This window comes from Drosophila persimilis, unplaced genomic scaffold, assembly GCF_003286085.1.
Source record: "Drosophila persimilis strain 14011-0111.01,24,50 unplaced genomic scaffold, DperRS2 tig00001574-arrow-arrow-pilon, whole genome shotgun sequence".
Taxonomy (NCBI): domain Eukaryota; kingdom Metazoa; phylum Arthropoda; class Insecta; order Diptera; family Drosophilidae; genus Drosophila; species Drosophila persimilis.
Genome location: NW_020825526.1, coordinates 1 through 22,112, shown reverse-complemented (window position 1 = coordinate 22,112; position 22,112 = coordinate 1). Strand labels below are relative to the sequence as shown.

General features: G+C 36.4%; 4 non-coding genes and 1 pseudogene across 4 annotated transcripts; all 5 read right to left on the bottom strand.

Annotated features, from left to right (window-relative positions):
- Window positions 1-1,406: 1,406 nt before the first annotated feature.
- On the bottom strand, window positions 1,407-5,369 carry LOC113567046. The gene has a single exon (XR_003409319.1). It is a non-coding gene; the product is annotated as a large subunit ribosomal RNA (ribosomal RNA).
- A 415-nt stretch (window positions 5,370-5,784) lies between these two features.
- Window positions 5,785-5,963, bottom strand: LOC113567049. Its single transcript, XR_003409320.1, has one exon. It is a non-coding gene; the product is annotated as a 5.8S ribosomal RNA (ribosomal RNA).
- Window positions 5,964-6,559: 596 nt separating this feature from the next.
- LOC113567051 lies at window positions 6,560-8,554 on the bottom strand. Its single transcript, XR_003409322.1, has one exon. It is a non-coding gene; the product is annotated as a small subunit ribosomal RNA (ribosomal RNA).
- A 2,665-nt stretch (window positions 8,555-11,219) lies between these two features.
- On the bottom strand, window positions 11,220-18,439 carry LOC113567047 (annotated as a pseudogene).
- A 415-nt stretch (window positions 18,440-18,854) lies between these two features.
- LOC6603823 lies at window positions 18,855-19,033 on the bottom strand. Its single transcript, XR_048227.2, has one exon. It is a non-coding gene; the product is annotated as a 5.8S ribosomal RNA (ribosomal RNA).
- Between the last annotated feature and the right edge of the window lie 3,079 nt (window positions 19,034-22,112).

Sequence of the window (22,112 nt, the reverse complement as noted above, 5' to 3'; positions counted from 1 at the left end):
ATGCCACGCTTTCCGCAAATCGGGTATTTTTACTTGAGAGTGCCTCTTAACAATAGTTTCTTTTCGTATTTTAATAAAAAATACAATACTATCACTTCAAAATTATTCATATATACTAAGAAATATATATATATTCATATAAAACACACAGACATTGCCGGCTAAGTATATTCCCCATATCATATGAAATAAATTAATAATTTTTCATTATAAAATTTTCATATGAAATATACCATGCACGAGACTACCACTCCCTATATAGGTTTTCTGCCACGCTTTCCGCAAATCGGGTATTTTTACTTGAGAGTGCCTCTTAACAATAGTTTCTTTTCGTATTTTAATAAAAAATACAATACTATCACTTCAAAATTATTCATATATACTAAGAAATATATATATATTCATATAAAATACACAGACATTGCCGGCTAAGTATATTCCCCATATCATATGAAATAAATTAATAATTTTTCATTATAAAATTTTCATATGAAATATACCATGCACGAGACTACCACTCCCTATATAGGTTTTCTGCCACGCTTTCCGCAAATCAGGTATTTTTACTTGAGAGTACCTTTTAAAAATAGTTTCTTTTCGTATTTTAATACAAAATATTATACTATCACTTCAAAATTATTCATATATATTAAGAAAAATATATATACGCATATAAAATAAACAGACATTGCCGACTTAGTATGTTCCCCATATCATATGAAATTAAATTAATTATTTTTCATTACATTCATCATTCATTTACATGAAAGATATCATATCAGCTGGTATCTTTGCTTTAATTTCACATATACACGTAATATATCTATTTATATTAAATACATTTTTATATTTTCTATATTTATAATCGCATTATGATTATGCTATAATGTTATATTATATATGAGAAACATTCCCATATCCATATCCATATCCATATAAAACCTAATTCATAATCAAATCATGCTCATGTTATAATATAACATATAATATTATCACATTTTATATACCAAAGTATTTAATTCTTGCATTCATATCACATATCATTAAATTCCAATATTAGAAATACTTCCAAGTTCCACATACGATCACTCCATGCTTTTTGCATTCATATTATTTCATATATACATTCACATTTGCACATATGCATATACACTATGTTTCGTGTGTTTACATAATACAATTTTTATAAGTATCATTTCATATGTAATTAAGTATAACAAACTTATAATATAACATTATATTCATATTCAAGCCAACGTAATTTATATAGGATAAATAATTTATCCATATTTATATAAAATATATTCTTTTTAATATATATATATATATATATTACCATTTATAGGTATATATTCATATAAATATATAAAAATAATTTTCATATATAAAGAATAAATTTATATATATCGAATCATCAAGCAAAGGATAAGCTTCAGTGGATCGCAGTATGGCAGCTGCTCAACCACTTACAACACCTTGCCTGTTACAAAAGTCGTTTACAATTGATTCTAGGCTTTGTCATTGTATTAAATAATGTTTTTATATGCAACTAGCGCGGCATCAGGTGATCGATGATCCTCCCAATTTACTATGTTACAAATTACATTGGCATCACATCCATTGTCGTTTATAAAATAAATTATAAACTTTTAATGGTTTAGAAGCCATACAATGCAAATTGCCCCTTATTTATCATTGCAGTCCAGCACGGATACGACCTTAGAGGCGTTCAGGCATAATCCAACGGACGTAGCGTCATACCACTGTTCGCTCGAACAAGTATTGTGCCATTGGTCCGTACCTGCGGTTCCTCTCGTACTACGCAGGAATGCTGTCGCAACAACGTTTTGTCATTAGTAGGGTAAAACTAACCTGTCTCACGACGGTCTAAACCCAGCTCACGTTCCCTTGCATGGGTGAACAATCCAACGCTTGGTGAATTTTGCTTCACAATGATAGGAAGAGCCGACATCGAAGGATCAAAAAGCGACGTCGCTATGAACGCTTGGCCGCCACAAGCCAGTTATCCCTATGGTAACTTTTCTGACACCTCTTGTTAAAAACTCTTTAAACCAAAAGGATCGATAGGCCGAGCTTTTGCTGTCCCTGTGTGTACTGAACACCGAGATCAAGTCAGCATTTGCCCTTTTGCTCTATGTGTGGTTTCTGTCCGCACTGAGCTGGCCTTGGGACACCTCCGTTATTATTTGAGAGATGTACCGCCCCAGTCAAACTCCCTACCTGGCAATGTCCTTGAATTGGATCATACCTGAGTAATTGGAGTTATACCAAATTTTCAAATTGAAAATACATAAATGCATTTTCTCATTAAAGAATTTGTTTGCGATTATATAACAAACTCGTGATACTTTGATCAAGAAGCTTGCATCAAAACCCAATACCATAAGATATAATAAATATATCCGTATAATGGCTAGGAAATGATACACGTTCCATTTAATCAAGTAAGTAAGGAAACAATAAGAGTAGTGGTATTTCATTGTCGATACCAAACCGAAATCTAATATCTCCCACTTATGCTACACCTCTTATGTCTCCTTACACTGCCAGATTAGAGTCAAGCTCAAAAGGGTCTTCTTTCCCCGCTAATTATTCCAAGCCCGTTCCCTTGGCTGTGGTTTCGCTAGATAGTAGATAGGGACAGTAGGAATCTCGTTAATCCATTCATGCGCGTCACTAATTAGATGACGAGGCATTTGGCTACCTTAAGAGAGTCATAGTTACTCCCGCCGTTGACCCGCGCTTACTTGAATTTCTTCACTTTGACATTCAGAGCACTGGGCAGAAATCACATTGTGTCAACACCCGCTAGGGCCATCACAATGCTTTGTTTTAATTAGACAGTCGGATTCCCCAAGTCCGTGCCAGTTCTGAATTGATTGTTAATTGATAATCGTTATAATTAATAAGAACTAACTGGTTTAACCCAATTAGTATTCTTAAAAATTTTAGCAAGAAAGTTCCACAATTGGCTACGTAACTAAACTATCCGGGGAACAAGTAACTACCATAAATGATAGAAACTCTATTTACCCAGAACGAGCACATAAACCATGTTATTGTTTCCCAATCAAGCCCGACTATCTCAATCTTCAGAGCCAATCCTTATCCCGAAGTTACGGATCTAATTTGCCGACTTCCCTTACCTACATTATTCTATCGACTAGAGACTCTTCACCTTGGAGACCAGCTGCGGATATTGGTACGGCCTGTTGAGAAGTTTGCGTGTCCCCACCATAAATTTTCAAGGTCCGAGGAGAAAATATCGACACAACAGTATATGTCATGCTCTTCTAGCCCATCTACCATATCTCTCTGCGAAAGACTTCCATGGTAGTACGGCTATAAAACAGAAAAGAAAACTCTTCCGATATCTCTCGACGGCTTCTTTATGGTCGTTCCTGTTGCCAGGATGAGCACGAGGCCCATATTTAATAACAAACGGATACTCAACAGGTTACGGAATTGGAACCGTATTCCCTTTCGTTCAAAATTATTCAAGTATTTAAAAATCATAAAAGATTTGACAATATTACTCACTGATTTTTTACTTGAAAATTTTCGGCTTTCGCCTTGAACTTAGGACCGACTAACTCGTGATCAACCACTGTTCACACGAAACCCTTCTCCACTTCAGTCCTCCAAGGTCTCATTCGATTATTTGCTACTACCACCAAGATCTGTGCCAATGGCAGCTCCATGAAGGCTTACGCCAAACACTTCTACGCATACCATTGTACCTTCCTACTCACTAAAGTTTCAAAATTTATATCACAAGTAATATAAATCATCTACTTTAGCGGTAATGTATAGGTATACAACTTAAGCGCCATCCATTTTAAGGGCTAGTTGCTTCGGCAGGTGAGTTGTTACACACTCCTTAGCGGATTTCGACTTCCATGATCACCGTCCTGCTGTTTTAAGCAACCAACGCCTTTCATGGTTTCTGCATGAGTTGTTAATTTGGGCACCGTAACATTACGTTTGGTTCATCCCACAGCGCCAGTTCTGCTTACCAAAAGTGGCCCACTGGGCACATTATATCATAACCTTAAACTTCATATCAAGAAAGTTAAGGTTCTTACCCATTTAAAGTTTGAGAATAGGTTAAGATCGTTTCGACCCTAAGGCCTCTAATCATTCGCTTTACCAGATAAGATTATTTTATATAACATTAAAATGCACCAGCTATCCTGAGGGAAACTTCGGAAGGAACCAGCTACTAGATGGTTCGATTGGTCTTTCGCCCCTATACTCAATTCTGACAATCGATTTGCACGTCAGAACTGTTTCGGTCTTCCATCAGGGTTTCCCCTGACTTCAACCTGATCAAGTATAGTTCACCATCTTTCGGGTCACAGCATATATGCTCAAGGTACGTTCCAGTTAGAGGCATAAATAATATAAATATTATTATACATAACTATATAGAACGCCCCGGGATTGTGTTAATTATCTATAAATAGTTAAAAAACTAATCCCATTATTAGTCAAGTTAATTACGCTATTAGGTTTATCTCCCAATAACTTGCACATATGTTAGACTCCTTGGTCCGTGTTTCAAGACGGGTCCCGAAGGTATCCTGAATCTTTCGCATTGTTAATCATACAAATGCATATAATAAACACAAAAATCAATGATAATTATGCCATTATATAATTTCGAAAAATTAACGCACTGTATTAATTTTAATTTATCAACACTTTATCAAATTAATGACATTTATTCTATGTTAAAATGCAAGCATAATAATTTGAATAAACTATAAGTCATATTTTATGATAAATTTGTTATATGCTAATAGATTACAATGTCCTTATATGGAAAAAATGCACACTATTATTATAATATTGTTAAAATATTACAACTTTAATGATGAATTTTCCATAACGGATATTCAGGTTCATCGGGCTTAACCTCTAAGCAGTTTCACGTACTGTTTAACTCTCTATTCAGAGTTCTTTTCAACTTTCCCTCACGGTACTTGTTTACTATCGGTCTCATGGTTATATTTAGTTTTAGATGGAGTTTACCACCCACTTAGTGCTGCACTATCAAGCAACACGACTCTTTGGAAACATCATCTAGTAATCATTAACGTTATACGGGCCTGGCACCCTCTATGGGTAAATGGCCTCATTTAAGAAGGACTTAAATCGTTAATTTCTCATACTAGAATATTGACGCTCCATACACTGCATCTCACGTTTGCCATATAGACAAAGTGACTTAGTGCTGAACTGATTTCTTTTCGCTCGCCGCTACTAAGAAAATCCTGGTTAGTTTCTTTTCCTCCCCTAATTAATATGCTTAAATTCAGGGGGTAGTCCCATATGAGTTGAGGTTGTATATACGTATATTAAAATTTATAATGATAATTACACTATATTATTATATATAGAGCGTTCTCATAATGAAATCATTATAATATTCGTATTTTATAACGAATATCACGAAGAATATTAAATATTTATATTTACAACAAAATTTCCTTTCGAAACATTAATAAGAGGCAATTCTAGATGAAAAAACTTTAATTATTTTTTTATGCTAGACATTCCTCAGTATTATTTGATTCAAAAAGGACAAAAAAATATATATTTTTCTTCGTTCTTCTCACACAAATATATACAACAATGAGAGATAATGCGTTTCCATTTAATATCAATATTATGAATATATATATATATATATATCCAATAATATACAATATGCTTAAAAATTTCGTAAAATTTTTAAACAACTTATTTAGCATAGTCTTACAACCCTCAACCATATGTAGTCCAAGCAGCACTATAAAATTAATTAAAGTACCAAACAGCATGGACTGCGATATGCGTTCAAAATGTCGATGTTCATGTGTCCTGCAGTTCACACGATGACGCACAGTTTGCTGCGTTCTTCATCGACCCATGAGCCGAGTGATCCACCGCTTAGAGTGATTAAAATTTGTTTATTCATTTATTTGTCAGATATGTCTTTATTGAAAGAAATTAAAAATACACCATTTTACTGGCATATATCAATTCCTTCAATAAATTTTAGTTTTATCCTAAAAGAATGTTGCGAAATGTCTTAGTTTTATATAAGCGATATATTACCATATTGTTAAATAATATAATATGTATTTTGGCTTGTTTGATAATTATCAATTTATATAAAAGTATTAACCTGAAATCAGGTACAACATTGTACTTTTTAGGCTGTTGCATTAACCAATGTATGCCCATAGCTATGATGGACAATACATATTCGCAACGCGTGCATACTATGGTACATATGCACACAGATTTTATAAATCAATATTATTGTAATAATATCATCAATATGTATTTATATATTAATTGCTACACACATAGAACACAATGTTATATGTATAGCTACTACTAAATGAGTATATTGGCAATATAATTAATATAAACATATAATATATACAACTGAATATATTTTATTTTACAATTATGATTTTATAAAAACATATTTTGTTTGGTAAATTGGCAATATATAAATATTTTTGTTAACGGTAGAAACATACAATAATGATCCTTCCGCAGGTTCACCTACGGAAACCTTGTTACGACTTTTACTTCCTCTAAATAATCAAGTTCGGTCAACTTTTGCGAAACAACCGTAACACGCAAGGCGTCACAGTGATCACGTCCGGAGACCTCACTAAATAATTCAATCGGTAGTAGCGACGGGCGGTGTGTACAAAGGGCAGGGACGTAATCAATGCGAGTTAATGACTCACACTTACTGGGAATTCCAAGTTCATGTGAACAGTTTCAGTTCACAATCCCAAGCATGAAAGTGGTTCAGCGGTTTACCCGGACCTCTCGGTCTAGGAAATACACGTTGATACTTTCATTGTAGCGCGCGTGCAGCCCAGGACATCTAAGGGCATCACAGACCTGTTATTGCTCAATCTCATTATTGCTAGACGCAATTTGTCCATTTAAGAAGCTAGTGTCCTTATAATGGGACAAACCAACAGGTACGGCTCCACTTATATAAACACATTCAAACACAATAAACATTTTACTGCCACCATGAATGAAGGCTATATAAGCTTCAACACCATAATCCTGAAGATATCTATTTAATATATTTGAGTCTCGTTCGTTATCGGAATTAACCAGACAAATCACTCCACGAACTAAGAACGGCCATGCACCACCACCCATAGATTCGAGAAAGAGCTATCAATCTGTCTTACACACTTATGTTCGGACCTGGTAAGTTTTCCCGTGTTGAGTCAAATTAAGCCGCAGGCTCCACTCCTGGTGGTGCCCTTCCGTCAATTCCTTTAAGTTTCAGCTTTGCAACCATACTTCCCCCGGAGCCCAAAAGCTTTGGTTTCCCGGGAAGCGACTGAGAGAGCCATAAAAGTAGCTACACCCAATTGCTAGCTGGCATCGTTTATGGTTAGAACTAGGGCGGTATCTGATCGCCTTCGAACCTCTAACTTTCGTTCTTGATTAATGAAAACATCTTTGGCAAATGCTTTCGCTTAAGTTAGTCTTACGACGGTCCAAGAATTTCACCTCTCGCGTCGTAATACTAATGCCCCCAAACTGCTTCTATTAATCATTACCTCTTGATCTGAAAACCAATGAAAGCAGAACAGAGGTCTTATTTCATTATCCCATGCACAGAATATTCAGGCATTTGAAGCCTGCTTTAAGCACTCTAATTTGTTCAAAGTAATTGTACCGGCCCACAATAACACTCGATGAAGAGCACTAATGCAGGTTTTTAAATAGGAGGAATATATAAAAAAATACAAGTACTTAATTATATATAAGAACTCCACCGGTAATACGCTTACATACATAAAGGTATAGTAGTAACCACAATTGTAAGTTGTACTACCCGTATGAAGCACAAGTTCAACTACGAACGTTTTAACCGCAACAACTTTAATATACGCTATTGGAGCTGGAATTACCGCGGCTGCTGGCACCAGACTTGCCCTCCAATTGGTCCTTGTTAAAGGATTTAAAGTGTACTCATTCCAATTACAGGGCCTCGGATATGAGTCCTGTATTGTTATTTTTCGTCACTACCTCCCCGAGCTGGGAGTGGGTAATTTACGCGCCTGCTGCCTTCCTTAGATGTGGTAGCCGTTTCTCAGGCTCCCTCTCCGGAATCGAACCCTGATTCCCCGTTACCCGTTGCAACCATGGTAGTCCTAGATACTACCATCAAAAGTTGATAGGGCAGACATTTGAAAGATCTGTCGTCGGTACAAGACCATACGATCTGCATGTTATCTAGAGTTCAACCAATGTAACGATCTTACGATCGCTTGGTTTTAGCCTAATAAAAGCACACGTCCCATAAGGTCCGTGTTTTAATTGCATGTATTAGCTCTAGAATTACCACAGTTATCCAAGTAACTGTTAACGATCTAAGGAACCATAACTGATATAATGAGCCTTTTGCGGTTTCACTTTTAATTCGTGTGTACTTAGACATGCATGGCTTAATCTTTGAGACAAGCATATAACTACTGGCAGGATCAACCAGAATAATGTTTTCGTTTCGTGCGCATACGCTCACATATGTAAATATTTGACAACTCAATAATACTTTTGAATAAAAAAAAAAAATAAATAAATATTTTTTATCAACAGTTTATGAGAATTTGTTAAACGATTGTGGCCATTTTTATATAGCATTCACATTCGCCATTTTTCTCTATACAAATATATATATTTTATTATATACATTTTTTTTTCGTTCAAAAATATCTTTTTATTTGCACTTAATATATTATCACACGTATATAGGCTTAAACCAATATTAATTGTGTTTAAACTATGTATTTTAACAACAAATTTAAAATTTATCCAATTTCGTATGCGTTTTTTGTGATATACATTAAATAAAACCAAACACATGAGTTCATGTGGAATGGAATTTATATATTTTGGCAATATTTGAATTTGCATATAAATCGCTTTGATTATATATGCTGGTACATTGTTGAAATGGCACTCATACAATATTTAATCATATAAGACCATTTCCAAAAATTCACGATAATAATTCGAAACAGAAATGATATATACTAAATAGTATATATCTTGGTTAGTTTCACTATATTATCTTTATTAAGATCAATTTGAAAACAAATATCTCCTATTAAACACTACTTTGAGTATAATGACAACATATAATAATATTATATACAATACTGTACCAAATATTGTATACAATACCGATGGACATCAACTGTCCATCATGTATAGGTTTTCTGCCACGCTTTCCGCAAATCGGGTATTTTTGCTTTAGAGTGCCTCTTAACAATAGTTTCTTTTCGTATTTTAATAAAAAATACAATACTATCACTTCAAAATTATTCATATATATTAAGAAATATATATATATTCATATAAAATACACAGACATTGCCGGCTAAGTATATTCCCCATATCATATGAAATAAATTAATAATTTTTCATTATAAAATTTTCATATGAAATATACCATGCACGAGACTACCACTCCCTATATAGGTTTTATGCCACGCTTTCCGCAAATCGGGTATTTTTACTTGAGAGTGCCTCTTAACAATAGTTTCTTTTCGTATTTTAATAAAAAATACAATACTATCACTTCAAAATTATTCATATATACTAAGAAATATATATATATTCATATAAAACACACAGACATTGCCGGCTAAGTATATTCCCCATATCATATGAAATAAATTAATAATTTTTCATTATAAAATTTTCATATGAAATATACCATGCACGAGACTACCACTCCCTATATAGGTTTTATGCCACGCTTTCCGCAAATCGGGTATTTTTACTTGAGAGTGCCTCTTAACAATAGTTTCTTTTCGTATTTTAATAAAAAATACAATACTATCACTTCAAAATTATTCATATATACTAAGAAATATATATATATTCATATAAAACACACAGACATTGCCGGCTAAGTATATTCCCCATATCATATGAAATAAATTAATAATTTTTCATTATAAAATTTTCATATGAAATATACCATGCACGAGACTACCACTCCCTATATAGGTTTTCTGCCACGCTTTCCGCAAATCGGGTATTTTTACTTGAGAGTGCCTCTTAACAATAGTTTCTTTTCGTATTTTAATAAAAAATACAATACTATCACTTCAAAATTATTCATATATACTAAGAAATATATATATATTCATATAAAATACACAGACATTGCCGGCTAAGTATATTCCCCATATCATATGAAATAAATTAATAATTTTTCATTATAAAATTTTCATATGAAATATACCATGCACGAGACTACCACTCCCTATATAGGTTTTCTGCCACGCTTTCCGCAAATCAGGTATTTTTACTTGAGAGTACCTTTTAAAAATAGTTTCTTTTCGTATTTTAATACAAAATATTATACTATCACTTCAAAATTATTCATATATATTAAGAAAAATATATATACGCATATAAAATAAACAGACATTGCCGACTTAGTATGTTCCCCATATCATATGAAATTAAATTAATTATTTTTCATTACATTCATCATTCATTTACATGAAAGATATCATATCAGCTGGTATCTTTGCTTTAATTTCACATATACACGTAATATATCTATTTATATTAAATACATTTTTATATTTTCTATATTTATAATCGCATTATGATTATGCTATAATGTTATATTATATATGAGAAACATTCCCATATCCATATCCATATCCATATAAAACCTAATTCATAATCAAATCATGCTCATGTTATAATATAACATATAATATTATCACATTTTATATACCAAAGTATTTAATTCTTGCATTCATATCACATATCATTAAATTCCAATATTAGAAATACTTCCAAGTTCCACATACGATCACTCCATGCTTTTTGCATTCATATTATTTCATATATACATTCACATTTGCACATATGCATATACACTATGTTTCGTGTGTTTACATAATACAATTTTTATAAGTATCATTTCATATGTAATTAAGTATAACAAACTTATAATATAACATTATATTCATATTCAAGCCAACGTAATTTATATAGGATAAATAATTTATCCATATTTATATAAAATATATTCTTTTTAATATATATATATATATATTACCATTTATAGGTATATATTCATATAAATATATAAAAATAATTTTCATATATAAAGAATAAATTTATATATATCGAATCATCAAGCAAAGGATAAGCTTCAGTGGATCGCAGTATGGCAGCTGCTCAACCACTTACAACACCTTGCCTGTTACAAAAGTCGTTTACAATTGATTCTAGGCTTTGTCATTGTATTAAATAATGTTTTTATATGCAACTAGCGCGGCATCAGGTGATCGATGATCCTCCCAATTTACTATGTTACAAATTACATTGGCATCACATCCATTGTCGTTTATAAAATAAATTATAAACTTTTAATGGTTTAGAAGCCATACAATGCAAATTGCCCCTTATTTATCATTGCAGTCCAGCACGGATACGACCTTAGAGGCGTTCAGGCATAATCCAACGGACGTAGCGTCATACCACTGTTCGCTCGAACAAGTATTGTGCCATTGGTCCGTACCTGCGGTTCCTCTCGTACTACGCAGGAATGCTGTCGCAACAACGTTTTGTCATTAGTAGGGTAAAACTAACCTGTCTCACGACGGTCTAAACCCAGCTCACGTTCCCTTGCATGGGTGAACAATCCAACGCTTGGTGAATTTTGCTTCACAATGATAGGAAGAGCCGACATCGAAGGATCAAAAAGCGACGTCGCTATGAACGCTTGGCCGCCACAAGCCAGTTATCCCTATGGTAACTTTTCTGACACCTCTTGTTAAAAACTCTTTAAACCAAAAGGATCGATAGGCCGAGCTTTTGCTGTCCCTGTGTGTACTGAACACCGAGATCAAGTCAGCATTTGCCCTTTTGCTCTATGTGTGGTTTCTGTCCGCACTGAGCTGGCCTTGGGACACCTCCGTTATTATTTGAGAGATGTACCGCCCCAGTCAAACTCCCTACCTGGCAATGTCCTTGAATTGGATCATACCTGAGTAATTGGAGTTATACCAAATTTTCAAATTGAAAATACATAAATGCATTTTCTCATTAAAGAATTTGTTTGCGATTATATAACAAACTCGTGATACTTTGATCAAGAAGCTTGCATCAAAACCCAATACCATAAGATATAATAAATATATCCGTATAATGGCTAGGAAATGATACACGTTCCATTTAATCAAGTAAGTAAGGAAACAATAAGAGTAGTGGTATTTCATTGTCGATACCAAACCGAAATCTAATATCTCCCACTTATGCTACACCTCTTATGTCTCCTTACACTGCCAGATTAGAGTCAAGCTCAAAAGGGTCTTCTTTCCCCGCTAATTATTCCAAGCCCGTTCCCTTGGCTGTGGTTTCGCTAGATAGTAGATAGGGACAGTAGGAATCTCGTTAATCCATTCATGCGCGTCACTAATTAGATGACGAGGCATTTGGCTATTTTTTTTTTTTTTTTTTTTTTTTTGATCGCTGAGGAAGGAAAATCTTCAAAGATACTAGTGGAGGCCAAACCCCACTAGCATGCACGATTCATGATTACGAAGTAATCACGCATACGTACTAAAAACCCACCTCAAGTTTTACAACCACGATGTTTATACCTAATTTCACATTTTGCCTAGGTAGCAAGCGTCTTCTCTCCAACATAGTGTATAGGCTAAGTCCAATCTCGAGTGTAACCTGCGAGATACATGAACTGTCTGAAGCAATATAGTCCGCCTGTTACCACTCTGGCGCTAATGACATTGCTGTCACCGGATGAGATGAGACCCTTTGCTATCAATCTTCTAACGGATTGATTGCTCCAGATCCCACGCCAGTTTAACGTCGCGGATAGGACTTCGACGTTGCCCGACACTCCGAATTCTCTCCGCAGTGCAGATATAACTTCCGGTCTTTTATATTTCTCAACTTTGCGATGGTGCACATCGTCGAGAAACAGTCCATCCGTTATAATCTGCGCATCAATCACGCAAGCGTGATTGTCACGGATACACACCAGGTCTGGTTTACTTACCGAGGTTTCCAGCTGCAAACTTGGTTCGACGTGTACTGTGTGGCCCTTCTCCTCAAGAATCCTCTTAAGGTTATTGACTACACAGTTATGTCTTGCTACCCGCCTCCCATGCGTACGGTAACAATTCTGCAGGATGTGGTTTGTTGTTTCGGGAGCATCACAACCTGCACGACATTGCCGTTCCAATTCATTTCTGCCCCTCGTGGTACGAGACCTCGATGGTAGGGCATTTATTCGCAGCTTGATACTGTTTCGGTAATCTTGACCTGTTAGCAAACGCGTGGGCTGACACACCCAGCCGTGTTGGGGACGAAAAAGTCCCGCTTCACGTAAGCCGCGACCATCAACAGACATATACAACCTGTTCGCCCAGTACGTTTCGATCTCTGTACGCGATGTCAACTCATTCAGTCCAGCCAGAGTTCTACCCCGGGCCTTATTCAATTCGTCGGTAAGAAATGAGCTGGCCGCCTCGGATTGCGCGAGGTGGGCCCACTTAATATTGCTCAATCTTTTCATACGTAGCATTGGCGCTACCCAACGAACTGAAGGGATTCCGAGGCCCCCATAAGTATGAGGAGCATGGAAGAATGCAGTTGACACGTCCAGAGGAAGCCCTAACCACTTCCTTACGGTCGAACGTACCAGTATGTCACACTTTCTCAGAACACCTATCATCACACTACCTAGGGTCAGCTTATGGTAAAGTTGTGGGATAAGAACTGTTCTGAGTGCGAACAATTTCTGTTGTGGTTTTAGGGGGGACCTTGTCAGCCTCAACAGCTTCGGACCTAGGTCGTCGGCTGGACTGTACCTGGTCCTCCCTTGTGCAGTGAATGTTATGCCTAAATACTTCCACTCGTCTGTGCGCTTCAATGCAGGACACGAGCGCGAACCGATACGGAAGGTCTCTGGGATGACCACAGTACACTTCTGTTTCGGTTGCCCCTTTATTCCAACTGTAAAACATTTATCCGAGTTAAGGGTAAGCCCGACTGAAGATAGAAAATCGACAGTCGTGTCTAGCATTGTTTGAAGGCCTAAACGAGTTTCCGCAAATAAGACAATATCATCTGCGAACGCGGCCGCGTTTGTTGTGTGATCACCGATTGTGGCACCAATCTCATTGGGGTAGGACCTAAGCAACTGATCGACGATCAAGTTGAATATTATGGGAGATAGCGGGTCACCCTGTCTGACACCTCGAGCAGGTATGAATTCCTCTGATCTCCATCCGTCCCCATTGAGCGTTGTGCCACAGACCTCGTACGAATTTTGTACGTAGTCAACGAATTCTTTAGGGGCACCATATGCAGTTAGAGTGGCGCTAACTGCTGCATGAGACACCGAGTCAAATGCTTTGCTTATATCTAAAGTTGCGATATAAAGTGATTTACAACGTTTATGGTGATCCCTTAAGATTAAGTCGACTATCGTCGTATTATCGGCACATCCGTCGGTTGGAAGGAAACCTCGCTGACGCGGATCCCAGTCGACTGATGAGGTCAACCGGGAAGCCAAAATGGCATTTAAAATCCTTACCATAACAGATTGTACCGTAATTGGACGAAAGTCTTGCGGTCGAGAAGCATTCCCCACCTTCGGAATGAAGATGGTTCGTGCCTGTCGGATGGAGACAGGCAACTTTCCGCACCAAAGTATCAGGTTCATTATGCGAAGCATAACTCCTGACGGAATACTCCTGACAGTTCTTGGAGTAATTCCATCAGGTCCTGGAGATTTCGTCAATGACACTCTGTGTACCCTTAGGTCCCCTAGTGTTATCGGGGACCAAACCCCTTCAAGTGGGTGTTCCGTCCGGAACGTGGTGTTCGTACCACTATATGTTGGGCTTGTTTGTGTCATGACTTGTCTCCAATAGGACCCCATGATACCTTGACTTGGCATAGTTGCTGTCCCCTCAGTTCCATCCAAAATGGCTTTTATACAACGACCTTTGTGCTTGTCCCAGTTCCGCTGTGTTAAGGCGTACTGCTGTCTCCTACCTTGTCTCCTATTACGAGGTCTCCGTGGAGGTCTCGTTTGAATGGGGCGGTCATTCTGTGAGGGAAATACTTCCATAAGGTAAGTAGACAAGCGCTGAAGAGTAATTTCCTTACCCGAGGCCTGCGCACCATCTACGATGGATTGCAAAACCTCAACTCTCCATTGGTCATTGCATACTACAGGTGGGTACCCCTGTAGTACTGCCAGGATTTCACTGTTCGACAGTTCGGTTGGAGTGGTTCCGAGAGTGTTAGGTGGCGTTACTAGGAGATCTCGCTCGCGTATACTAGGGCGGCGCTGTATGGTTTCAGATTCTAATGCTTCTGGGAGAGGAACAGCTTGACCCTTTAGCTGTTCGATTTTGGTCTTATATCTCTCCCTCTGTCGACATTTCTTGATAGCGTCGACGCTACGGTTCGTAAATACTTCCGCTAGCTTCTTATTTAGATATCTTTCTCCATTTGCTGCGAGCTCGATCTCTTTTCTTGCCATCATACTCAACTCTTCCTCACTCCATTGTGCCTTACGGTCGGTACGCAGACGAAGTTGATCAAACTCGTCCTTGTGCCGACGTGACATGTGAACGCCTAGTCCGCTTTTGCTACGGAAAGACGATTCACATATCGTGCATTGGTAACCACTGTTTGGGTTAACCTGTGCACTATGTTCAGATTGGGCCCCTAGGCTAGAGACCGTAGGGATTTGGTTCGCGCTTACTTGAATTTCTTCACTTTGACATTCAGAGCACTGGGCAGAAATCACATTGTGTCAACACCCGCTAGGGCCATCACAATGCTTTGTTTTAATTAGACAGTCGGATTCCCCAAGTCCGTGCCAGTTCTGAATTGATTGTTAATTGATAATCGTTATAATTAATAAGAACTAACTGGTTTAACCCAATTAGTATTCTTAAAAATTTTAGCAAGAAAGTTCCACAATTGGCTACGTAACTAAACTATCCGGGGAACAAGTAACTACCATAAATGATAGAAACTCTATTTACCCAGAACGAGCACATAAACCATGTTATTGTTTCCCAATCAAGCCCGACTATCTCAATCTTCAGAGCCAATCCTTATCCCGAAGTTACGGATCTAATTTGCCGACTTCCCTTACCTACATTATTCTATCGACTAGAGACTCTTCACCTTGGAGACCAGCTGCGGATATTGGTACGGCCTGTTGAGAAGTTTGCGTGTCCCCACCATAAATTTTCAAGGTCCGAGGAGAAAATATCGACACAACAGTATATGTCATGCTCTTCTAGCCCATCTACCATATCTCTCTGCGAAAGACTTCCATGGTAGTACGGCTATAAAACAGAAAAGAAAACTCTTCCGATATCTCTCGACGGCTTCTTTATGGTCGTTCCTGTTGCCAGGATGAGCACGAGGCCCATATTTAATAACAAACGGATACTCAACAGGTTACGGAATTGGAACCGTATTCCCTTTCGTTCAAAATTATTCAAGTATTTAAAAATCATAAAAGATTTGACAATATTACTCACTGATTTTTTACTTGAAAATTTTCGGCTTTCGCCTTGAACTTAGGACCGACTAACTCGTGATCAACCACTGTTCACACGAAACCCTTCTCCACTTCAGTCCTCCAAGGTCTCATTCGATTATTTGCTACTACCACCAAGATCTGTGCCAATGGCAGCTCCATGAAGGCTTACGCCAAACACTTCTACGCATACCATTGTACCTTCCTACTCACTAAAGTTTCAAAATTTATATCACAAGTAATATAAATCATCTACTTTAGCGGTAATGTATAGGTATACAACTTAAGCGCCATCCATTTTAAGGGCTAGTTGCTTCGGCAGGTGAGTTGTTACACACTCCTTAGCGGATTTCGACTTCCATGATCACCGTCCTGCTGTTTTAAGCAACCAACGCCTTTCATGGTTTCTGCATGAGTTGTTAATTTGGGCACCGTAACATTACGTTTGGTTCATCCCACAGCGCCAGTTCTGCTTACCAAAAGTGGCCCACTGGGCACATTATATCATAACCTTAAACTTCATATCAAGAAAGTTAAGGTTCTTACCCATTTAAAGTTTGAGAATAGGTTAAGATCGTTTCGACCCTAAGGCCTCTAATCATTCGCTTTACCAGATAAGATTATTTTATATAACATTAAAATGCACCAGCTATCCTGAGGGAAACTTCGGAAGGAACCAGCTACTAGATGGTTCGATTGGTCTTTCGCCCCTATACTCAATTCTGACAATCGATTTGCACGTCAGAACTGTTTCGGTCTTCCATCAGGGTTTCCCCTGACTTCAACCTGATCAAGTATAGTTCACCATCTTTCGGGTCACAGCATATATGCTCAAGGTACGTTCCAGTTAGAGGCATAAATAATATAAATATTATTATACATAACTATATAGAACGCCCCGGGATTGTGTTAATTATCTATAAATAGTTAAAAAACTAATCCCATTATTAGTCAAGTTAATTACGCTATTAGGTTTATCTCCCAATAACTTGCACATATGTTAGACTCCTTGGTCCGTGTTTCAAGACGGGTCCCGAAGGTATCCTGAATCTTTCGCATTGTTAATCATACAAATGCATATAATAAACACAAAAATCAATGATAATTATGCCATTATATAATTTCGAAAAATTAACGCACTGTATTAATTTTAATTTATCAACACTTTATCAAATTAATGACATTTATTCTATGTTAAAATGCAAGCATAATAATTTGAATAAACTATAAGTCATATTTTATGATAAATTTGTTATATGCTAATAGATTACAATGTCCTTATATGGAAAAAATGCACACTATTATTATAATATTGTTAAAATATTACAACTTTAATGATGAATTTTCCATAACGGATATTCAGGTTCATCGGGCTTAACCTCTAAGCAGTTTCACGTACTGTTTAACTCTCTATTCAGAGTTCTTTTCAACTTTCCCTCACGGTACTTGTTTACTATCGGTCTCATGGTTATATTTAGTTTTAGATGGAGTTTACCACCCACTTAGTGCTGCACTATCAAGCAACACGACTCTTTGGAAACATCATCTAGTAATCATTAACGTTATACGGGCCTGGCACCCTCTATGGGTAAATGGCCTCATTTAAGAAGGACTTAAATCGTTAATTTCTCATACTAGAATATTGACGCTCCATACACTGCATCTCACGTTTGCCATATAGACAAAGTGACTTAGTGCTGAACTGATTTCTTTTCGCTCGCCGCTACTAAGAAAATCCTGGTTAGTTTCTTTTCCTCCCCTAATTAATATGCTTAAATTCAGGGGGTAGTCCCATATGAGTTGAGGTTGTATATACGTATATTAAAATTTATAATGATAATTACACTATATTATTATATATAGAGCGTTCTCATAATGAAATCATTATAATATTCGTATTTTATAACGAATATCACGAAGAATATTAAATATTTATATTTACAACAAAATTTCCTTTCGAAACATTAATAAGAGGCAATTCTAGATGAAAAAACTTTAATTATTTTTTTATGCTAGACATTCCTCAGTATTATTTGATTCAAAAAGGACAAAAAAATATATATTTTTCTTCGTTCTTCTCACACAAATATATACAACAATGAGAGATAATGCGTTTCCATTTAATATCAATATTATGAATATATATATATATATATATCCAATAATATACAATATGCTTAAAAATTTCGTAAAATTTTTAAACAACTTATTTAGCATAGTCTTACAACCCTCAACCATATGTAGTCCAAGCAGCACTATAAAATTAATTAAAGTACCAAACAGCATGGACTGCGATATGCGTTCAAAATGTCGATGTTCATGTGTCCTGCAGTTCACACGATGACGCACAGTTTGCTGCGTTCTTCATCGACCCATGAGCCGAGTGATCCACCGCTTAGAGTGATTAAAATTTGTTTATTCATTTATTTGTCAGATATGTCTTTATTGAAAGAAATTAAAATACACCATTTTACTGGCATATATCAATTCCTTCAATAAATTTTAGTTTTATCCTAAAAGAATGTTGCGAAATGTCTTAGTTTTATATAAGCGATATATTACCATATTGTTAAATAATATAATATGTATTTTGGCTTGTTTGATAATTATCAATTTATATAAAGTATTAACCTGAAATCAGGTACAACATTGTACTTTTTAGGCTGTTGCATTAACCAATGTATGCCCATAGCTATGATGGACAATACATATTCGCAAACGCGTGCATACTATGGTACATATGCACACAGATTTTATAAATCAATATTATTGTAATAATATCATCAATATGTATTTATATATTAATTGCTACACACATAGAACACAATGTTATATGTATAGCTACTACTAAATGAGTATATTGGCAATATAATTAATATAAACATATAATATATACAACTGAATATATTTTATTTACAATTATGATTTTATAAAAACATATTTTGTTTGGTAAATTGGCAATATATAAATATTTTTGTTAACGGTAGAAACATACAATAATGATCCTTCCGCAGGTTCACCTACGGAAACCTTGTTACGACTTTTACTTCCTCTAATAATCAAGTTCGGTCAACTTTTGCGAAACAACCGTAACACGCAAGGCGTCACAGTGATCACGTCCGGAGACCTCACTAAATAATTCAATCGGTAGTAGCGACGGGCGGTGTGTACAAAGGGCAGGGGACGTAATCAATGCGAGTTAATGACTCACACTTACTGGGAATTCCAAGTTCATGTGAACAGTTTCAGTTCACAATCCAAGCATGAAAGTGGTTCAGCGGTTTACCCGGACCTCTCGGTCTAGGAAATACACGTTGATACTTTCATTGTAGCGCGCCGTGCAGCCCAGGACATCTAAGGGCATCACAGACCTGTTATTGCTCAATCTCATTATTGCTAGACGCAATTTGTCCATTTAAGAAGCTAGTGTCCTTATAATGGGACAAACCAACAGGTACGGCTCCACTTATATAACACATTCAAAACACAATAAACATTTTACTGCCACCATGAATGAAGGCTATATAAGCTTCAACACCATAATCCTGAAGATATCTATTTAATATATTTGAGTCTCGTTCGTTATTCGGAATTAACCAGACAAATCACTCCACGAACTAAGAACGGCCATGCACCACCACCCATAGATTCGAGAAAGAGCTACAATCTGTCTTACACACTTATGTTCGGACCTGGTAAGTTTCCTTTCCCTGTTGAGTCAAAATTAAGCCGCAGGCTCCACTCCTGGTGGGGTGCCCCTTCCGTCAATTCATTTAGTTTCAGCTTTGCAACCATACTTCCCCCGGAGCCCAACAGCTTTGGTTTCCCGGAAGCGACTGAGAGAGCCATTAAAAGTAGCTACACCCAATTGCTAGCTGGCATCGTTTATGGTTAGAACTAGGGCGGTATCTGATCGCACTTCGAACCTCTAACTCTTTCGTTCTTGATTAATGAAAAACATCTTGGCAAATGCTTTCGCTTAAGTTAGTCTTACGACGGTCCAAGAATTTCACCTCTCGCGTCGTAATACTAATGCCCCAAACTGCTTCTATTAATCATTACCTCTTGATCTGAAAACCAATGAAAGCAGAACAGAGGTCTATTTCATTATCCCATGCACAGAATATTCAGGCATTTGAAGCCTGCTTTAAGCACTCTAATTTGTTCAAAGTAATTGTACCGGCCCACAATAAACTCGATGAAGAGCACTAATGCAGGTTTTTAAATAGGAGGAATATATAAAAAAATACAAGTACTAATTATATAAGAACTCCACCGGTAATACGCTTACATACATAAAGGTATAGTAGTAACCACAATTGTAAGTTGTACTACCCGTATGAAGCACAAGTTCAACTACGAACGTTTTAACCGCAACAACTTTAATATCGCTATTGGAGCTGGAATTACCGCGGCTGCTGGCACCAGACTTGCCCTCCAATTGGTCCTTGTTAAAGGATTTAAAGTGTACTCCTTCCAATTACAGGGCCTCGGATATGAGTCCTGTATTGTTATTTTTCGTCACTACCTCCCCGAGCTGGGAGTGGGTAATTTACGCGCCTGCTGCCTTCCTTAGATGTGGTAGCCGTTTCTCAGGCTCCTCTCCGGAATCGAACCCTGATTCCCCGTTACCCGTTGCAACCATGGTAGTCCTAGATACTACCATCAAAAGTTGATAGGGCAGACATTTGAAAGATCTGTCGTCGGTACAGACCATACGATCTGCATGTTATCTAGAGTTCAACCAATGTAACGATCTTACGATCGCTTGGTTTTAGCCTAATAAAAGCACACGTCCCATAAGGTCCGTGTTTTAATTGCATGTATTAGCTCTAGAATTACCACAGTTATCCAAGTAACTGTTAACGATCTAAGGAACCATAACTGATATAATGAGCCTTTTGCGGTTTCACTTTTAATTCGTGTGTACTTAGACAGCATGGCTTAATCTTTGAGACAAGCATATAACTACGGCAGGATCAACCAGAATAATGTTTTCGTTTCGTGCGCATACGCTCACATGTAAATATTGACAACTCAATAATACTTTTGAATAAAAAAAAAAAATAAAATATTTTTTCAACAGTTTATGATAATTTGTTTAAACGATTGTGGCCATTTTTATATAGCATTCACATTCGCATTTTTCTCTATACAAATATATATATTTATTATATACATTTTTTTTTTCGTTCAAAAATATCTTTTTATTTGCACTTAATATATTATCACACGTATATAGGCTTAAACCAATATTAATTGTGTTTAAACTATGTATTTTAACAACAAATTTAAAATTTATCCAATTTCGTATGCGTTTTTTGTGATATACATTAAATAAAACCAAACACATGAGTTCATGTGGAATGGAATTTATATATTTTGGCAATATTGAATTTGCATATAAATCGCTTTGATTATATGCTGGTACATTGTTGAAATGGCACTCATACAATATTTAATCATATAAGACCATTTCCAA